The sequence below is a fragment of the Saccopteryx bilineata genome, chromosome 8 (genome assembly GCF_036850765.1).
Source record: "Saccopteryx bilineata isolate mSacBil1 chromosome 8, mSacBil1_pri_phased_curated, whole genome shotgun sequence".
Taxonomy (NCBI): domain Eukaryota; kingdom Metazoa; phylum Chordata; class Mammalia; order Chiroptera; family Emballonuridae; genus Saccopteryx; species Saccopteryx bilineata.
Genome location: NC_089497.1, coordinates 61440218 through 61461327, shown reverse-complemented (window position 1 = coordinate 61461327; position 21110 = coordinate 61440218). Strand labels below are relative to the sequence as shown.

The following is a 21110-nucleotide window of genomic DNA, read 5'->3' as shown; positions in this document are numbered from 1 at the left end:
TAAAAAAATTTCCCTGTATTTCTTTTTCTCTCCTTCATGTACTCTTCCTTATGTTCCCTCTTTAACTTCAAATGTATAAGGAAATTTAAAAATTGTTATTCTTGGGAGTATTTTCTGTATGTTGATATCATGCTTCCAGGTGTGTCTTTTGTTTGACTCAAATAAACTCTTATAAAATTTTTCTACAAAAAAAAGACATACAAATGGCCAACAGATATATGAAAAGGCTCACTAGTTATTAGAGAAATGCAAATCAAAATTATGAGAAACAACCTCACACCTGTTAGATCGGCTATTATCAATAAAATAGGTAATAACAAGTATTGGAGATGTTGTGTCGAAAAAGGAACCCTCATTCACTGCTGGTGGGAATGCCATTATGGAAGAAAGTATGGTGGTTCCTCAGAAAACTAAGAATTGGATTGCCATATAACCTAGCAATGTCACTACTGGATATCTACCCCAAAACTTGAAAACATTGGTACATAAAGACACATGCATTGCCATGTTCACTGCAGTATTATTCACAGTGGCCAACACATGGAAACGACCCAAGTTTCCTCCAATAGAGAATTTGATAAAGAAGATGTGGTACATATATACAATGGAATACTACTTAATCATAAGAAATGAAGACATGTTGACATTTACAACAACATGGATGGGCCTTGAGAAAATTACACTGAGTGAAATAAGTAAATCAGAAAAAGCTAAAAACTGTATGATTTCACACAGAGGTGGGAAATAAAACTGAGACTCACGAACATAAATAAAAGTGAATGGTTACCGGGGGGCAGAGGGATCTGGGAAAAGAGTTGGGGGAAGGGAGTAGATAAGGACAAATATATTGTGATGGAAAATGATTTGACTTTGTGTGATTGGTATACAATATAATCACCAGTTCAAATGCCATAGAAATGTTTACCTGAAACCTATGTACTCTTATTGATCAATATCACCCTGTTAAATTTAATTTTCTAAATACTAAAGAATAAAAAAAATTAATTTCTCAACAAATGTTAGTTTAAATCTGAGGTCTCAATTCTGTTCCATTGGTCTGTATGTCTGTTTTGCCAATACCATACTATTTTAATTATAGCTTTGTAGTATAATTTAAAGTCAGAGACTGATCACTCCAGCTTTTCCCTCCCTCAGGATTGCTTTGGCTATCTTTTGTGGTTCCGTACAAATTTGATATATTTTTGTTCTATTCTTTGAAAACTGTCATTAAGATTGTGATGAGGTTTCCAGTAAATCTGTATATTGATTTAGGTAATATGACCATTTTAAATATTGTATGTTTATTCTTCTAATCCATGAACACAGAATATCTTTCCATTTCTTTGGGTCTTCTTCAATTTCCTCCAGTACTGTCTTATAGTTTCAGTGTATAGGCCCTTTACATTTTGTTAAGTTTCTTCATAGTTATGTTATTATTTTTGTTACGATTACAAATGAAAATTTAAAGTCTTGCACTGAGTGATCGTTCCTATATCCCTGAAGAACTAACTGCCTTTGGCTTAATCTAAGTAGCCAAGTCTACAGAGAAAACTAACTGAGAAAGAATTGATCCTGAAATTTGAAGATGATGCCAGTGGTAATTTAATTTTTTGCCTTTTTTTTTTTTTTTTGGACAAACAAAAAAACAAACAGAAGATCCTTACGGAAGGTTCTATTGGAATCTTGAAGTTCATGAAGTTTAATATTTCTTACCTGCCTTTCTGTTATAAACAGTGTCAAAATCTCCAATATAAAGCATATGTATATATGTGCTAAATATAGCCATTGATTTATAACTGGCTAGTGCACAGGGGAACTTGGAAGAAGTAATGAAGTGATTTAGTTGGAAAGTATTTATATGTAATAAAGCAGTTTTTCAGTACTCTGTCTTCTAATTAGCAATGAAAACACACTTAGCTCTCCAGGCCTGATTACAGATTGCTACATCAGAGTCTCAAAGAACAAAAATAACAATACTTTCTTTTTTGTTAATATACAATAGATTCTGACCTGCAAATTTCTAAAATCCAAGTTGGACGTAAATGAAAAATCTCACTTTCTAATTTCTATTAAATGACATATTTTTAAATAACTTTTGTAGTGTTGCAGTTTCTTTTGTAGTTTTCTTATGACATAGATTCTGCCAAAATCATTGGCTTTTAACTTTTACACATAAAATATTTCAGTTGTGACAACAAAAATGTTACCATTATAATTATTGTTGCAGATAATATTTCCAATAAATTAACCTTACTGGCCACACTGGTATCAAGTCCCCAGAAAAGTTTCCAAATTGGTATCTAAAAAATTTCAATGTTTCTAAAAAGAACAAAACTCACTAGAGTCACAGAAAATTGTACAAATTGCTGTTCTTCTAAAACAATTCAATCACTAATTTGCTGATATTTACATTAAATAGAATAATAAATTTCTGGAATTAAAAGAAAACTAGTTTATAGATCTTAGTTCAGTTCATGGAAACCTCTGTCCTCAAAATCAAATAGGTATTTGAATTTCTAATAGAATGTTTAAAGAATTGCATGCAAATTTTTAAAAATTCTTCATCAAACCAAAAAATTTAAATTTACATTTTCTGGATTTAATTTTCAATGTTATTTATAGGCTCTGGGAACTCAGTAATACTGTCTAGTTTAAGATTCTGACAACTCAAAGGGTATAAATCTTAAATTTTATACTTAAAATGTAATTAAAAGAGCTTAATTGAGATAGAAAGAAAAAAAAGGACAAAACACTTCTGTTCACTTATATAACTTCCTTGGGTAGTTTAATAACACTGTATCACTATGCTATTCTGAGTGGTACACAATAAAATGATGAAACAAAATAGAAGAAGAAAACTGAAGGCATACGTGTTCTATCATGTACATTAGAAATCCCCAAATGCAAACCAAAATCAAAGTGCTATATACAATAACCACAATGATAATCTCTTAAGTAAATCTATTGTTTAAGGGTTTTTAAAGCAATTTTAATTTGATAACTCATTTTATTATTACAGTAAGCCAATAATACATTTTTATTCCCATTTTTTAAGTATAAAAGAAATTAGGCCATCTTTGCTAAAGTCAGATGGTGAGTAGTGGCAGAGACAGGATGTGAATGTAGGGTTTCAAACACCTAACCCAGGGGTCCCCACACTACGGCCTGAGGGCCACATGCGGCCCCTTGAGGCCATTTATCTGGCCCCGCTGCACTTCCGGAAGGGGCACCTCTTTCATTGGTGGTCAGTGAGAGGAACACATATCACTTGTTATGGCTAGCAGTGACAAATATGGAACCGGATATTGACCATCTCATTAACCAAAAGCAGGCCCATAGTTCCCATTGAAATACTGGTCAGCTTGTTGATTTAAATTTACTTGTTCTTTATTTTAAATATTGTATTTGTTCCTGTTTTTTTTTTTTAACTTTAAAATAAGATATGTGCAGTGTGCATAGGGATTTGTTCATAGTTTTTTTTTATAGTCCGGCCCTCCAACGGTCTGAGAGACAGTGAACTGGCCCCCTGTGTAAAAAGTTTGGGGACCCCTGACCTAACCAAAAGTTCTTAAAACAGAAAAGCCATTCATCAAACAAATGTACAAATGATTGTCTTATATTAGACAATGTTTTTAAGTTTCTATAGCCATATATTAATCAATATTCAAGTTGGCCTTACCTCTACTATTGCTAATACCATCCAAAAATGCTAATAAAAACAAATGCAGAATGGCTAATTAAAAAAAAAAAGCAAACAAAAAAAAATAACAAGTGTTGACAAATAGTTGGAGAAACTGGAACACTTGTATTTTGCTGATAAAATGCTCAGCCATTGTGGAAAGTAATATGATGATTATGCAAATAATCCAGAAATTCCACCTCTGTATATACACCCAAAAGAAATGAAAGCAGAAGACATGAACAGGTATTCGCATACCCATGTTCATAGCAGCATTATTTACAGGAGCCAAAAGGTGGAAGCAACCCAAGCATTTATCACAGAATGAATGAATAAAGAAATGTGAAATAAACATACAGTAAAATACTGTTCAGCCTTAAAAAGGAAAGAAATTCTGACACAAGCATAGATAAACCTTGAGGACATTACAGTAAGTGAAATAAATAAGCTAGACACAAAAGGAAAAAATATTTATGATTCTATTTAGTGAGACATCTGGAGTACTTAAATTCATAGAGACAGGAAGCAGAATGATGGTGGCTAGGGGCTGGGGGAAGGGAGAACGGGGATTCATATTTAATGGACACAGTTTCAGTTGGGAAATATTAAATATTTTCATGATGGATGATATTAATGTCTGTAACAACAATGAAAATGTACTTAATGGCACTGAAATATACACTTAAAATGGTACATTTTATGTTGTGTGCATTTTATACAACATAATAATTACACATAATTGTTTTTAAAAAATTACACACATAAGAAATGCTCTGAGTATAAGCTATAAACAACAAAGTGACTATTAAAGCCAGGGAAGTCCAATTTGCACAAGAAAAGCCAACAATTCTCCAATAGTCAAAAATATTAGTCTTAAGACTGTACTGCAAAATGGAGAGTTGAGATATAATTGAAGGGGGCTCAGGGCTAGGGAGAGGATAGCAGTATCTGATGGGAACATCCTAAGGGTGCACTGCCTAATGCAGTATCCATTTAGCCATATGTGGTCATTGAACATTTAAAATGCAGCCAGTCCTAATTCAGATATGCTCTGAACATGAAACAAACACTACACTTCAAAGACCACACAAGAATAAAATACCTTAGTAATAATGTTTTTACTGATTAAATCTTGAAATGATAATATTTTTGATATACTGGGTTGAATACATTATTAAAGTTTATTTCACTTTCTGGGGGGTCTTAATGTGATTACTAGAAAATTTTAAATTGCATATATAGCTCATATTTATTTCTGTTAGAGAGTGTTGTCTTAGAAAAGCTTGCTGTTCCCTGGAAGAGAAGTGTCTTGATTAGAACTAAAGCTATAAATAACCATATGATAGACAGGTTAGTTGAAAAAACTTTCTGACCTGATTGGACCTGACTTCCATATGCAAATTTAAGAGAAGCAAAGTGTTGTGAATGGAAAGTGTGAAGATAGTCATTTGTGTCAAGAGAACTAAAATGAAACCAGAAGGCTATAAAGAAATTTGCCTTATGCAGGTTCCACTCATGAACACTTGAACATATTTGGGCTAATCATGAAACTACAGCATGGATTTTACTTACTTCTTATCATGGCAACCAGACCATCTACATTCTTCACTTTGAATCCTACCAGCCAGCATCATTCATTTACATCAAGGGCCTAAATAGGAACAGACTTTGAAGTTCTGCATCCTTCATTTGAATATTGAATCTAACCAATTCCTGTTAACCTAGACATATTCTTCACTTTGCATCCAGGACCTAAATGACAGCTGCAGTTGTGTTTTTTGATTTTATGAACCGTGCCTTTTTGTGTGTGTGTGTGTGTGTATTTTTCCGAAGTGAGAATCAGGGAGGCAGTCAGACATACTCCCTCATGTACCTAACTGGGATCCATCTGGCATGCCCACTAGGGGGCGATACTCTGTCCATCTGGGGCATTGCTCTGTTTCCATCGGAGCCATTCTAGCAACTGAGGCGGAGGGCATGGAGTTGTCCTCAGTGCCCGGGACAACTTTGCTCCAATGGAGCCTTGACTGTGGGAGGGGAAGAGAGAGACAGAGAGGAAGGAGAGGGGAAAGGGTGGAGAAGCAGATAAGCGCTTCTCCTGTGTGCCCTGGCAGGAATCAAACCGGGGATTTCCACACGCTGGGCCTATGCTCTACCACTGAGCCAACCCACCAGGGCCTGAACTGTGCCTTTTTTGTTCTCAAGCACAGTTTAAATCACTGCCTGAATCTGTGCCTCCCAGATTGCAATTCCTTGCTCAAATAAGTGTTTTTTATTTTTTGTTACAACCTAAACATTTATTTTGGTTAACAGTATCTTGGATCTCTTTGATAAGATGAACTGAGTCACAAAACATTTACTGACCCTTTTAACTAAGCCTAACTTACATTACTTGAATTCTGTTACTGACTTTTCATTTTTTCTCTTCTCAAATTTCTATACTCTTTGCTAACTAATAGCTAAAGATGAATTTGTTCAAGCATTCATTTGTTCATTTAGTCTATGAACAGGTGAATATTTTCTTTGTATAGACAATCTATCTGATTCTGTATCCCTGCCCTCAAGAAACTCAAAGCTAAGAGAGAGCATAGGTAGACACCCAGAACAGGGTAGAAATAGTCATGGCAGTGAGGCAAATGGAAAGGCGTACTTCAAAAAAGCTATCTGATGTTAATTTAGCCTTGAAAGATGCAGAGGATTTAGAGAGACTGATAATCTAATAAAGAAGGAGGAAAAGATGAAGTGATGGTTGTATAAGATAAACAATGTCCAATGACTGGTTGAATAATGGGATAAAACAGAGACACGGTGAGGGATCAGACTGGCAGGGCTGATTTCTGTCAGACCTCCTGATTCTTGGTTAGACCATTTAAATCATGATTATGATATACATGAGCCCCATTTGATAGTGAGCTCAGAGTCAATAATATGTCCATCAAGTATGAATACACAGGGAAAATCTATTTATTCAATCTCTTTATCTAAAAAAATGTCTAATTGTGTATGTGACATGAACACAGCTTGTCAGATTAGTGAAAAAGAATCAAACTGAATCTTACTGCATGGATTCCATAAGGAAAGGCGGGCGGCATTTGAAATTTTCATGAGTTGTTCGGTTGCCATGTGAACACAATCTAAGGTGTTAGGAACAAACCTAGCTGAGGCACTATATCAGAACTGCCACTTATCTACTAGAGGTAATATTAATATACTTGAAGTACCATTATTTTGACTACAGTTGAAAGGTGGGGTTCACTTGGTCAAGCTAATTAACATGTTAAAAAGGATTATCTTTTTGTTTTGTGGGGAGTTTAATTTAGCATTTAAGAAAATTAAACAACAAATGATAAATCAAGAGTTACTAATCCTGCAAATGAAAATAACATACTTTGTTGTACAGTAAACAATAATCATAATTTTATACTGTTACTAGTTAGAATCTTAAATTCTGGTTAATTTCCAATCACATACTACTAAGTAACTAGGGGGAGCCTTTAAGAAGCATGTCTAGGAAACTGTTTAGGTTCTGTTCTTTAGTAGTTATATAAATTCTATCACTCTGAAATTATGCTTCTCAAGTCATTCCTATCCCATCAAAAATTAAGTTTTTCTCCTCCCAATAATTAGGACCTTATTAGTAATTAAAGAATCCCAGTCTCTTGATGTACAGTGGTTCATACTACACCGATATTTAAGAAGGGGGCTTTTCTATCATTTTCTGTTATAATAAACTATTATTTAATAAGAAATAGATTTATTTTGCATTAGGAGTCTCTGGAATTTTTTTAAAATCTGTTAGTTCTTGAATATGTTCTTCTCATTACCTCAGTTTTATTTATTCTGGCCCGCTACAGATATAAGAGTGAAGTTTGATATTCTAGTTTCATTCGATGAGGAGTATTTTGCAGATCAGAAATAGAGCGAAAAAACAACAACAAAAACAAACAACCCAATGTCATCATTTCTTATGGCTGAGTAGTATTCCATAGTATATATGCACTTGTCTACTGACGGACACTTGGGCTGTTTCCAGATCTTCGCTATTGTGAACAATGCTGCCATACACATGGGGGTGCATTTCTCCTTTTGGAACAGTTCTATGGTGTTCTTAGGGTATAGATGACATCGGATCATTTACAATAACATGGATGGACCTTGATAACATCATACAGAGTGAAATAAGTAAATCAGAAAAAACTAAGAACTATATGAATCCATACATAGACGAGACATAAAAATGAGACTTAGACATGGACAAGAATGTGATGGTAATGAGGTTGAGGGGGTAGGGGGTAGGGGGCGAGGAAGGAGAGAGAGGGAGTGGGGGAGGGGAGGGGCACAAAGAAAACCAGATGGAAGGTGACGGAAGACAATTTGACTTTGGGTGAGGGGTATGCAACATAATCAAATGTCAAAATAATCTGGAGATGTTTTCTCTGAACAAATGTACCCTGATTTATCAATGTCACTGCATTAAAATTAATAATAAAAAAATGTAAAAAAAACCCCAACCCAACTCATCTTTCTTGTCCTTCCTGCTCCCCAATCCTGTTAAACAGAAATTCAGATTCAGTGCCACTGCCCACTTAACAATTGTAAACAAATCTGATTTAGGCAACTTGCAATGTCATATCTAATCCTGTCTCATTCAGAACGTTGTGGCTATTCTGTGAAACAGATCCTCAGTAGGCACGGCTTAATGCTACTAGTACTTAGTATACTGCTTTCTGACTGTGTTTCCCTCTGACTTCACTTTATACTCTTCTCCAACAAATTTGAAGAATATTCAGTGTCCTGATGATGCAATACCAGAATGATCAACTATGCTACCACTCATCTGCCCTGTCCTTGATCATGTTTCTCATCCTCTTTCCTCTTTAATGTAGGGGAGAAAATAGTTTCTCTTTTTTTTACCCCACAGGATATTTTTGAGATAATTACTACTGTTTGTCTAACACATGTGTTATCATACTAGTTTTAGATAAGTGGTAAAAGGAAATAATGTTCTGAAAAGGGAAGCATTTCTGTATTTTTAGTACCTCTTTTTCAAAAAATTTTCCTATATATTTTTCTCTATTCTAATATATGTTTCAATTTCTTCCTCATCTTCCCCATCTGTCCTCCTCCCCGTCCTTTTCCTCTTCTGGATATTTCCTCTTATTCGTGTTTTGACTTTTCTTGACCCATAGTACATGGAAACCAAGGGATTCATCTCAGTTAATGGAGTAAAATGAGATAGATACGATGAGAGAGTATTCTTCCTCATTTGCTGTTATTTATAAATCAGGCAACTCCTGAGGTTTCATTTTTTTCATACTTTTAAGAAAGGCATTATTTTAGTTTAAGTTTTGCAAGAGACATTTTTAATAACTGAAATAAAAGTGATTATTGAATGTTAAAAATTGCAAACACAGAATCTGAATATTGTAACAACAAGGAATGTCTGCTTAATTCTGATAACTGTATTTGCAACAGTGAAAAGAATATAGAATACACACACACACACACACACACACATATATATATAATATGTGTATTAATATATATATAAATAACCAGGCTTTGAAGTCTTGTTAAAAATAAAATCCATCCTCTCTTTGTAAGATTAGGTATGAGTCTTTCCAAGACAGGCTTTCCAGCTATCATTTTTTCTTCTATATGACCCTAAAAGGAAAATACATTAATACATTATTGGTCACTTTTGTAAATAAGGAACCTGAAGAACAGAAAGAGTAGTTTGGTCATAGTACTGTGCTGATAGAAATCAACATTCAAATTCGTGTGTGTTTAACTCCAGGGTTTCTGCTCTAAGCTCATAGTCAACCAGTTCAAGTGCCTGGGGAAAAACATGAAACTTTGCTGATTTGTCTCAAATAAAATAATCTTGACCCCAAATCTCATGGGCATGGGTGCTCAGCACTTCCTCGAATCCTACTACATTTCTCTAGCCAATCCTCTCTTCCGTTCTTCCAGAGTGATCATTCCTCGCCTTCTCTTTCCTCCTCAAACTTACAACACCACCTCAAACTCTTTGGTTTAGAATCAGGTAATAGGTTTGCCTTCTTTCTTTGTTTCTTTTCTTTTTTCTTTTCTTTCCTTTCTCCCAATCGTTCCTCTCTTTCTCTTTCCTTCCTCTCAATTCCTTCCCATTTCTTTTTTTTAATCAATAAATTACCATACTTTATATTACACTTAGAAAAGACAAGAAAAAGCTTTCATATTTCCACCACAAAAATTCCTAAGCTGTGCACATCTGTGCACACGTGTCCTGGCTTCCTGCTTGCTGCCATGCATGGGTGCTGCCTGTTCCTATTTAAACCCAGCCCTCCACTTGCCATTTGTGCAGTTGATCCCATACCCTGTACTCAGTGACTCAGAGAATACCAATATTTTATTTCTCCCCAACTGTTCCCATCACTCTATAAATATTCTTCCCTGGCATTAAACAGACAAACAAACCCCTTTTATGTAACCATCATATTTCTCTTTAGCTTGTGCCCTATTCTTCTACTTCCCTTACAGAACAGAACTCCTCAAAAGTATCATTTAATATCACTTTCATATTTTATTTACCTCCTGTGATATCTTGAATCTACTTCAGTTGGACTTACTCTCCACTACCTTCACTGAAATCACTCATGTCAAGTCACTCTTGACCTTACGTTACAACACAATGTCCGATCCTCATCCAGCACCATACTGGATAGTAGGCAGTTTTGGATGAAGATAACAGCTGTGGTCATAGTTTTCTGTTTCTAGCTGTATGGACCCAGGTGACTTATTTAACTTCTGTTAAACTCAGTTTCCTCATATTTAAAATTGGAACAGTAATTGTTTATTTATCTTTTTTTTTTTTTTTTTGAGAGAGAGAGAGAAACAGGAAGGGAAAGAAATGTGAAGGATCAATTCTTTGTTATGGCATCTTAATTGTTCATTGATTGCCTTCTCATATGTGCCTTGACTGGGGGGCTCCAGCTGAACCAGTGACCTCTAGCTCAAGCCACTGACCTTGGGCTCAAACCAGCAACCATGGGGTCATATCTATGATCCCACGCTCAAGCTGGCAATCCCACACTCAAGCTGGTGAGCCTGCGCTCAAGCCGACGACCTTGGGGTTTCAATCCTGGATCCTCAGTGTCCCAGGCCAAAGTTCTATTCACTGTGACACTACCTGGTCAGGCTGCAATTGTAATCTTAACATGCATACTGGCAAAATGTTAGTGACTATTAAATGATACTCTAGTTACAGAAGCAGGCTGAAAATAACAATGAGCCATGCAAACAGAATATAAAGTAATATCAATGCTACTAATTATTACTCTTATATTACTGCTGGCTTCTTGCAAAGTTGCTTAAAATTTGAGAGTTCTGGTAGTTATAGAAAGAACTAGACTTAAGTTGTTGAGTGTCAATATTGCTCTGTAATAGAGAGTTAGGAATGTTGTGTGGAGGGCAATGTTGCTGCTGACAAATTCTGTTTTCCAAGTGGAGGTGATATATCTTAGTTTCTAATAAAGCTTACAAATGACAGTCTATAAAGAACCCTTATCTGATATCAGTTTTCATCAAAGAAGAATAAAATATGGCTAATCTTTTATTACCACCAATTTAATGAAATTTTCTTTGGCTCGTTGTAATTTTTTAGAAGTGGAAAGGTTAGATTGCTCTGTTAGTTAATGTACCATTAAAGATATTTAATTGTTTTAATAGCAGATCATGGAAGGGTGTGGGCAATTAACATGAAGCAATTTCACACATTAATTAATGTCACATGGAATCTCTTTGGAACCGCAAGAGAATTTTAAGTGCTGGTTCAGAAGCAATACATTGCCTAAGTAATCTACCCCGTATGCTGTAAATCAGGGGCCCCCAAACTTTTTACACAGGGGGCCAGTTCACTGTCCTTCAGACCGTTGGAGGGCCAGACTATAAAAAAAACTATGAACAAATCCCTATGCACACTGCACATATCTTATTTTAAAGTAAATAAACAAAATGGGAACAAATACAATATTTAAAATAAAGAACAAGTAAATTTAAATGAACAAACTGACCAGTATTTCAATGGGAACTATGCTCCTCTCACTGACCACCAATGAAAGAGGTGCCCCTTCTGGAAGTGCAGAGGGGGGCCGGATAAATGGTCTCAGAGGACGGCATGTGGCCCGCGGGCCGTAGTTTGGGGACCCCTGCTGTAAATATTTATTATAAAGAATTAAGATACATTGTGAAGAGAAAAAAAGGTCTTTATTTAGAAAGAGATCAGAAGCAATATTTGTGTGTAAGAGAAAATAATATGGAAGGAGGTGTTGGGGAGAGGTAAGAGGGTTTTAAAATAATTAGACTCAAAGGAAGGAAATAGCTGCTTTGAAGGAGTTATAATGATTTGGGGGAAGAAGATGTCACAGGGTGGCAGAGATCCCCAACTCAAAAGATGGAGGAGAGGGAATTTTAGCTATTATCTTTTTTATAATTAGAACAACAAGGGCATCAGGGTTCTGCTCTTTCTGTTTTTGTCATTTATTATGTTTGAGTCCAAAAAAGGATTTTGGAAAACAAACCAGTTAGCTATCTTTCCAATTAATTGAAATAAAAATATTAAAATATATTTGCCATTGGTGTCCTTCCAACTGGAGCTTTACCTCAGGACTGAATTGTTCTGTTCTTTAGTGTCTTACTATACAGATTTTGATAGGATTATTCTTTTACCTCCAAATTCAATTTTCATTGTTTCTCATCTTTTATTCAATCTCACCCATCACAGCATTTCTTCAGTACATTGGTCCAATTTCCAAGGGAAAATAGAAAAGGCACTTTTCATTGATCTGATAGATCTTAAAAATACAACTTTCTTATAATGTTCAATCTGCATATTATTCCTATCAAACAGATGGAATTTATTATTGATTTTATCTTCAGAGATTACCGAGGTTAAAGAAGATAAATTATTTTCTCAAAATGACTTAGAAAATCATTGGTAAAAACTTTTATCAGAAGAATTAGACATTTATTTATCCATGATTAATTCATTTTTATTAGGTTACTTTTTCTCAGTAATCAAGTAAAATAATTGGCATTACCTCCACTAACTTCATATGATAATTTAGCCCAGCATTAAAAGGCATCCATCTTTACAGAGCAGAAAATGTAAACATGTAACATGTTTAATACATTTAATTCCATGGTGTCAGAGTGTCAATTTACACAACAGTAGATTAGGCTAAATCCAATATATTGCTCACAATAATGTAAATAAATTTAAATATTTGACTATGTTCAGATTTGATCAAAACGAGCCTATAAACAACAAATTTAGTTTTCTCAAACCTGACTGCCATTAGAATCATTTGAATGGTTTCTTAAACTTGTTGATTCCTAGGTCATAAATAAATCAGAATACTTTAGGGATTTGTTCTGAGAATCTATAGCATCTCTGAATTCTCCAGATGGCTCTGATACAAAAGGTTGGGAAGTACTAATCTATATTATGTTACTAGAATTTAAATCAGTTGTCTTACATGTGCATGTGTGTTTGTGTATGTTAGTCTTGACTCCCTACTAGAAAATAAATTGGTACAAAGTGGTAAATGCTCCTTTATTCCACATTTACTAACCTCTGTAGCAATGGCTCTCAATTGATGCACAATAATTTCATTTTGGAAATATATTATTTTTTCTCTCGAGGATTAACTTCTTGAAGCTTAAATCTTTCTGCGGGGAAGAAACTGGATTCTGAATACCAAACCATACGCAGGAGGCTAAGTCATGAGCTTCCTGAAGTAGGAAGGAGGGGACAAGAAGGAGATTGTTTCTTGTTCTTTGTCAAAATGTAGTTGGCTGCTTTATCTGAAGCTAAAGGGGGAGGTCACTGCCAAGACAATTTAAATATGGGGAGTGACTTATCTATGGTGTAAACAATGCTCTGAAAGGGCAAATCTGGGAACTGTGAAGGCTGAACTGCTGTCTTAAATTCCAGGGGAGGGGACCCATGAAAGTGGAGGTTTATGTGCAGTACACATGCTAATGGGTTTAAATATTGAGTCCATCTAGCTGCCTGAATAGATGCCCTTGCAACCCCTCATTAACTCCTCCTATGTTCAAAACACAAGAGGGGGGAAGCTGTGCAGAAAAGGGGTTAGTGGATAATGACTGTATTATCATGTAATCACCGCAGGACTGACAGATTCTCAGATTGGCAGCACTTAATTTTGGAAATCCTGACATTCAAAATTATATCACCAGCAATGGTACCAAAAAAAAGGCAGAGGTATTTGAACTAAAGAAACAAGCACAAAACAAACCTACTCTGGCTTTCCTCCATATGGGATCCATTCGCTTCGCAAAGAAAAACGTTTACTATCTACAGCAACGGACTCTGTATCAGTATTAGCAGCGGCCTTACAGTTTAAAAAAATTCCTTCAAAAGCTAAAAATAATTGACTTTTCTATTTAAATAGCAGTATGTCTAATTTCTTATAAAGCCATCATTTTCTATTTCTTTTCTAAGAGTGTCTTCTAGTCACATGCTTTATATTTGGCACATGAAAAAAAGATTATCAAAAACTCTAAGTATTATAGGTAGAATGTCTTTTTACCCCCCTCCAATAAAAGTCACAAATCACTTATTATGAAAATAGCTCATGAAACCTTAGTTTGTTTATTCAATAATTCAATAAAGGAAATGTGTTTAGAATCTCTTTATATATAAATCCTATGCTGGATTCCATTAAGGAATGTGGTTTTACAATAAAGTGCTTATAAAGGCTATCACAGAATGTCATTGCCAAACTTTAGTAAGCATCTGGTCCCAATTCTTCTTTTACAGAGTAGGAAACGAAGTCTGTTAAAATTCATCAGATAGTGCTGCATTCTGAATTCTTTCTTGCCTAGTTTTACCATGGCATTCTAATAACTATCCTATCAGATCATGTACCAATACAAATTTACAGCATCATATACAGGTACCCTGTTTCAATTTTGCATGGTTTAGAAATAGCTAGCTATTCAAGTTGTCTCATGGTATAACATTTCTGCTTTGCTCTCAGTAACTTTTCTGAACATTTGCATATGCATAGACTTGCTTCAGACTGAAGGATAGTACAGTGCAGGGCTTAGGTACATAGCATTTCGCACTAGGCTTCCTAGACTGCAATCCCAGTTTGTATTTTTCTAGCCTTGTGATCTTGGTTAGGTTAATTAACAGGATAAATAACAGGGCTGTTGTGAGATTTAACCAGATAATGTATTTAACCTGCCTAGCAAATGATAAATTGATATTCTGCATATAGAAGTTGTAAGAATATTAATAACAGTAATAATAGTGGTAGCAAGAGTAGTTTGGGGCTCCTAGTGGGGAGAAAAAAATTCTCCTAAGAATAATGTCTAACAAAACCTCAAGTGTACATATCTCTGATAATGATGGTAACTAGTCATTTAATGATATAAAATATAACTATGCAAAATTATTTCATAATTATTAATACATTTTGTATTATAATAATTATATTAAAGTATAGACCAATTTCAAGTGTAACAGGAAAGTTACAATATAAGAGCATGAAGGTTTCCATGAATCTAAAAGGCTTTTTATTTCAAAGAAGAAAGTATATTAAGATTTAAAAAGAATGTTTGAATTCTGGTTCTGACACAAGCTGCTTGATTTGGGAAAAATTACTTAATGTTTTTGTCCTTCATTTTTCACATTTGTAAAATAGGAATAGGACTAGAGTCTACTTGGTGGAAATAGAATGGAAAGTAAGAGCGGCAGTAATTGAGATGTGCACAGCACAGTGACTATATAAAGCAAGTATTTCTAAAACTGTTATCTAATATTTATTGTTCACAGGAGAGAACTTTGCTCTTTAAGACAAAAGGTAAAGACATTTCTAGGGAATTAAAAAGTCTTTGATCAGCAACCAATTAACTTCCTATTCTCATTTTTGGAAGCTTTTCTCATCTTATTCTATATACTTCACACCTGAGATTCATTCCTATAGAGACAAAGAGCCTTGGAAGTAAGTCCAAGTAGTAGACTAATTTTAACTAGGTCTTCTTTTTTCCCAGAAAAAAAGTAAATCATCCAAAAGCATCAGTAAAAAAAGTCAACCAAATGTTGTTAATGAAAAATATTGGAAAATTATGCTAAAGTTAGGACAATGGCAGGCTGAAGCAGAGCCTCCTAGTTGTTCTAATCCCATTCTGTCACATTTACTTGTTAGGGAGCCATCCAGAAAGAAGACCGTACTCTTAGTCTTGCCTGCACCTATGTGTGGTCACCTGACTGGCCTGTGGTCAGTGTGATGGAGGTATCATATGGCAGCTAATAGGGACCATCCTGAAAAGAACATGGGTAAAGTCCTTTGCCTCCATCTCCTTTATCCCTTCCTCTCTCTGCCCTCTGACTGGAATGATGATGTAGTTGAGTCCTAGGGATCAAGGCAGATCCAGGGCCACTGTTTGTGGTGGTGTTGATGCATGGTTGTACAATACACCAGGGTGAGAGGAAATAAAATCTAGACACAGCCTGGGTCCCAAACAATGGGGAGGACACAGAACTCACCCTGAACAGATAACATCTAGATTTGGTTTGTGAAAGAATAATTCTTTTTATGACTAAACTGCTCTTCACATGAGTTTTGTGTTATATGCAGCAAATCTAATTCAACATACAGAAACAGAAATGTCTAGTCTCCTCTTTCCACATTTGTATTAACATGTATCAATCAATGTAGAATGAAAGCAGTTCTGGAACTAGGAACAGGCATTTCTTTCCCAAATATACGGACTCAGGAGGAAACCTGATAGCCAAAGCACAGCTGATTACGACAGCAGGTTATAGGTATTTCTTTTTGGGGCAAGGGTCTGTATGAAATATATTCATCATAAAAGGAATGAATAGCCTGATCTGTGGTGGTGCAGTGGGATAAAGGGTTGACCTGGAACACCAGGTCGCTGGTTCGAAACCCTGGGCTTGCCTGGTCAAGGCACATATGGGAGTTGATGCTTCCTACTCCTCCTCCCCTCTCTATTTCCCCCTCTCACTCTCCTCTCTGGAAAAAAATTGAAAAATAAAGTCTTTAAAAAAAAAAAGGAATGAATCCTTGCAAAACAAACAAAAAAGAAAATATCAATTTATTTTTTTAATTCCCATTATATTTCATTTTTTATATTTATTTTTTTATATAATTAATTGTGTTTACATAGATTCTAGGGTCACCCAAAATGCATCTGCCCTCCCCATATTCCCCTCAACATCTCCCTTTCCCCCCTCCCAACAGCACCCCCCATTCCCTTCAGGTTTATCCCATCCTATCATCCCCTTTCCCTCTGTCCTCTTTTCCTCTGGTCCCTTTGATCCTTCCTCTGTCTCAATTCCATTCCTCAGTTCTTATTATTCCTTGGGTTCCTCAAATGAGTGAGGTCATATGATATTTTTCTTTCTCTTCCTGTCTTATTTCACTCAACATAATAGTTTCCAGGTCACTCCATATTGTTGCAAAAGGTAATATTTCCTTCTTTTTCATAGCCCCATAGTATTCCATTGTATATATGTACCACAGCTTTTTAATCCACTCGTCTATAACCTAAATTTATAAAGAACTTGTAAAACTCAACACCAGGAAGACAAACAATGCAATCAAAAAATGGGAAAAAGAAATGAATAGACACTTCTCCAAAGAGGACATACAGATGGCCAATAGACAGATGAAAAAATGTTCAACATCACTAATCATTAGAGAAATGCAAATTAAAACCACAATGAGATACCACCTCACACAAGTCAGAATGGTGCTAATTAACAAAACAACACACGATAGGTGCTGGCAAGGATGTGAAGAAAGGGGAACCCTCCTGCACCGCTGGTGGGAATGCAGACTGGTGCAGCCACTGTGGAAAACAGTATGGAGATTCCTTAAAAAATTAGAAATGGAACTGCCCTTTGACCCAGACATCCCACTTATAGGAATATATCCCAAGGACACCATATCATCGACTGAAAAAAAAAATGCACCCCCATGTTTCTGGCAGCATTGTTCACAATAGCGAAGATCTAGAAAATGTCAATTTAAATGCACAAAGATTCAAAGTTAAAAGCAAAATCTGTCCAAAAACATCCTTTTTAGAATCAATATATTTGTCCATGAAAAAATACTATTTCTTTTTAAAAATTTTGTTATACACTGATTTTAGAGAAAAGAAGTGAGAGAGTGAGAGAGAGAGGAACATCAATTTGTTATGCCGCTTATTTAGATATTCATTGGTTGATTCTTGTATGACTGGGAATCAAACCCACAAACTTAGTATAACAGCATGACGCTCTAATCAACTGAGCTACCTGGACAGAGTAATTTCTTAGGCATCCTTTGCCTAACCCTACAAGCAGGAACATTCCTGTCTTTACTCACGAGGTTCCTAGAGTTTTTGTGTTTTTGTCCTGACTAATCTCCACCTCTTATTTCAAATGGTCAGAACCAGGCCTAGAACTGAAGGTACCTTAATATAGTCTTTTCCATGATAGTTTTCTCTGGGTGGAAGTAATAGCTCTTTCTCTAAATGCCAACTGAATTTCCTGCAACATGCAATATATATATATATATATATATATATATATATATATATATATATATATATATATATATATTTTTTTTTTTTTTTTTTTTTTTTTTTTTTTTTTACAGAGAGAGGGATAGACAGGGACAGACAGACAGGAACAGAGAGAGATGAGAAGCATCAATCATTAGTTTTTCGTTGTGACACCTTAGTTGTTCATTGATTGCTTTCTCATATGTGCCTTAACCACGGGCCTTCAGCAGACTGAGTAACCCCTTGCTCTAGCCAGCGACCTTGGGTCCAAGCTGGTGAGCCTTGCTAAAACCAGATGAGCCCACGCTCAAGCTGGAGACCTCAGGGTCTCAAACCAGGTCATCCACATCCCAGTCCCATGCTCTATCCACTGCGCCACCACCTGGTCAGGCGCAATATATCTCTTTTACGTTATACTATTGCTATTAGTAAACATTTCATATCTCCAAGAATACTATGAAGTTCTCTGGAATAGGTAGTTCTTCTTTGTCTTTATAGATATCTATTCATTTGTTTGTTCATTCATGTGTTCACTTACTTATTTGACAACTGATTATTGAATATCTCTGTGATACGCCAGGTATTTCATAAGAGAAAAGGAGATTTCAGGAAACAAGGAAAAATAAAACATGTTCTGTTCATTCACAAACCATGGATAAGATGAGACAGTGTAGAAATTAAGTAAATTTAATACAATTTATTAATTTCTCAGGGAGATAAATGTATACAAAGTTAAGGTGACAGAATGCTTAATTCTATTTGAAGAAAGTCATGGAGGCCCTCACAGAAGTACTGATTCTTAAATTAATTTTTTATGAGAACTAATGGGCATTTTCGGGCACATACAAACATGGAAATTGTTGGGAAATAAGGGCAAAGGAAACTACATAGAGCCCAAATTAGTGAAATGATAGTGCAGATAAAAAAGTTCAGTATTGGGTGGTTAAAGCATAGGGTGTGCAGGGAGGCTTGAGAGAGACTAGAAGCTTTGAAAGTCACATTTCCCCATGCCTTAAACATAGTATTGATTTAACAAAAGTTTGCTGACAGTCTCCGTCATATGTATTCTGCAACAGGTATGGAGTCCCTATACTGGTTGACCAGACCATGTCTTATAGATATTTAGGGGAAAGCAATACTATACAATATCATAGTATAATATATATGTTTGTGTGTGTGTGCGTGTATATATCATTTCCTTGCAGGAAATGATATTTGGTTCTGTACAAAATATCCAGACTCTGGGTTCAGATAGCCCAGGGGTCGGGAACCTTTTTGGCTGAGAGAGCCATGAGCGCCACATATTTTAAAATGTAATTCCATGACAGACATACAACCACCCGTGTACGTTATGTATTATCCAATAAAAATTTGGTGTTGTCCCAGAGAACAGCTGTGATTGGCTCCAGCCACCCGCAACCATGAACATGAGCGGTAGGAAATGAATGGATTGTAATTCATGAGAATGTTTTATATTTTTAATGTTATTATTATTTTTATTAAAGATTTGTCTGCGAGCCAGATGCAGCCATCAAAAGAGCCACATCTGGCTTGCAAGCCATAGGTTCCCAACCCCTAAGATAGCCCATAACGTTTATTTAGACTTTTGGTTTACAACATTAATATATTAAAAATACTATCATACTTTATTGGTACAACAACTGTGTTGTGGCTGCAATGCCAGTAATAACTCTCTTCTTTTCAGTAGCCTAGCTGGTAATAGCATATGGGGTGAGGTAGATGGGTCAGTGTGGACCAAATGTCTCCATGGGTGTTTCAAAAGGACCAAATACCAAAGACTTTTGTCATGGGCCATATGTCTCTCTGACATTTTGGACAAAACCAAATATTCAATAATCATATGTAAATAAAATATATAATGCATTGCAATGCATATCCTCAATTCTCTCATTTCCCCAGACAAGGAGCCTGAACTAATGTTTTAAGAAAGTATAAATGTGACCTTTAAAGGAAAAGAATGTTATATTGGTACATGTCCAGACCCCTGTTATTTGTTATTTTCTGAGCCTACATTAAAAAAAAAAAAAAACCTGTCTGAATTCAGTATATGTGGTCACTCCAAAGATATAATCTCATCCTATTTGAGAAAGAAATTGCAAAAGTGGGTTTCTGCAGCATAAAATTTAATTCACTGCTCAACTTGAAATGTCATATATTAAATACCAATTAAATATAATTATATTAAATGATAAAGGGAGAAGTTTTTGTTTGGTTTTTTTTTGTTTGTTTGTTTATTTGTTGTTTTTTTTTTGGTGACAGAGATAGAGAAAAAGAGAGGGACAGATAGGGAGAGATGAGAAGCATCAATTCTTTGTTGCAGCACCTTAGTTGTTCATTAATTACTTTCTCATATGGGCCTTGACCTGGGGGATACAGCAGAGCAAGTGATCCCTTGCTCAAGCCAGTGATCTTGGGATCTAGCCAGTGACCTTGGGCTTCAAGTCAGAGACCTTTGGGCTCAAGCCAGCGACCATGGGACTATGTCTATGATCCCACATTGAAGCCAGTGACCCTACGCTCAAACTAGTGCGCCCACGCCGAAGCTGGATGAGCTTGCGCTCCAGCCAGCAACCTCGAGGCTTTAAACCTGGGACCTAGGCATCCCAGTCTGATGCTCTATCCACTGGGCCACTGCATGGTCAGGCATGAGGGGAAGTTTTAAGTGCAATTGAGGATAAAACTTAATACTATAAAGAAATTCTCACTGATCACACTAGTACATGCTATTTTCTTTACTCAAAAATTACAAAAAATATATATTATATTATATTGTCAGATATGCTCATAAAAATGTAGAGATTAGGGTATAAACCTGTTTCTAAAAGGC

General features: G+C 35.5%; 1 protein-coding gene across 3 annotated transcripts in view; it reads right to left on the bottom strand.

Moving 5' to 3' along the window:
• FGF12 (fibroblast growth factor 12) overlaps nt 1-21110 on the bottom strand; it is a 614868-nt gene that overhangs the window by 20122 nt on the left and 573636 nt on the right. The window lies entirely within an intron of this gene.